Source organism: Pongo pygmaeus, chromosome 11 (assembly GCF_028885625.2).
Source record: "Pongo pygmaeus isolate AG05252 chromosome 11, NHGRI_mPonPyg2-v2.0_pri, whole genome shotgun sequence".
In the NCBI taxonomy this organism is placed as follows: domain Eukaryota; kingdom Metazoa; phylum Chordata; class Mammalia; order Primates; family Hominidae; genus Pongo; species Pongo pygmaeus.
The window spans coordinates 107,386,877-107,388,463 of NC_072384.2; positions in this window are offsets into that span (position 1 = coordinate 107,386,877).

Below are 1,587 nucleotides of genomic sequence, written 5' to 3' on the forward strand. Positions count from 1 at the left end.
GACTGCTGGCAAACCACAAGAATGTAGGAAGGGGAATGGGAGGACCCTTCCTCTGGAGTTTCCAGAGATTGCACGGCCCTGCCATCATCTTCATTCCAGACTTCCAGTTTCCAGAATTGTACAATTGTACAACAATCAATTACCACACCGTTTGTGGTACTTTGTTACAGACAGTAGCCTTAGAAACGAATATATTGTAAATATTAAAAGCAATTCCTTGTGTAAAGCATGTTGTAGAACCTCAATCAATCCAAGTTCTCTTTTCAAAGAAAAAGATTTGTACATTGGTATGCAGACAAATACGCCTCACTTTCTGCCTTGAGCTCCACTATAATCTGACCACATGGCAGCTGAATCTTTGAGTCTGCTTAAATTCTACAGAGTAGTGCCAGAAATTCTCTGGTTTCCTGAGGGATCTCTGGGTTAGGACTGAGCCAAAATTCCTAGATCTGAATTAGAACAGAAGAAACTCCTGAATGGAACACAAACTGCCATTTATTGAGAAGAGCTGAGATGCTTTCCTCCAAGGGACACTGTGACACAGTGTCAGGCCTAGCCTAGATTTTCCCTGCATACCTCTTTCCCGGTAGCTGGGGCCTCTCAGCACTCACCTGCAGGCTTGGTCCCCGGCCAAGTTTCTGGGACTCTATAACCCTCTAAGGAGTATCTGCTTTGAGAGGCCATTGGACACAGCGGCTGAGAGTGGACGCTGGAGTTCAACTGCCTGTGTTTGATCCCAACTCTGCTATTTGCTGTGTGTCTTTGGGCAAGTTTCTCTCTAAGCCTCAGTTTCCTTCTCTGAAAAATGGGCATATTGATAATCATACCCAGCTCATAAGCTTGTGGTGAGGATTCGTTGACTTAACCTACTAAAGCTTAGGGATTGCTGTCAAGTTCCTAGGGTGCCTATTATTGTTTCTGCTGTTGCCATTAAGATCAGGTCCCTGCCTGCCCTCCAGTCCTGACAGCTGGCTTTCTAACCGAAAGCCTGAAGCCTTGTCTTAATGGCTTGCTAGAGAACCAGGGCCTGAATCAGACTCTCTCTGCACCCTTCCACCATAGTCAAGGGAGGGAGTGTGGTGTCTATGACCCTTCTGTCTCCCTAAGACATCCCTGATGCTATTCACCTGCCAGGATGTCTGAACGCTTTGAACTGTCTACCCCTGTGCTCACTCCCTCATGGTGTCATCTTATGACGCTCTGTATTAACTCCTCCAATGGCAGGAAGTGATTGGGCTGTCACCTGCTGCCTGCCAGCTGGAATGGACTTGCTTCACATCTCAGCAGCTGGACGGTGCCTAAAACACCTGCCCAGACAAGCAGGCTGCAATGCCTCCAATGTACTCTAGCTTCCTGCAGTTAAAGGAGCCATGTCTAACCATGAGACTGGATGTTTCCACACCCCACCAAAACGGAGTTTGCCTGTTTTGACCACAAAGCTGCCAAAACATTACAAATAGCGGGGACTAGATGGACACTTGACAATCTCTAGTTAATAATGGCAAACCCATCACTCAATGGTATTGTATTTAATTTACTAAACCATAAGATTAAAAAGAATGGGAAATTCAACATTTGGAAGACTTT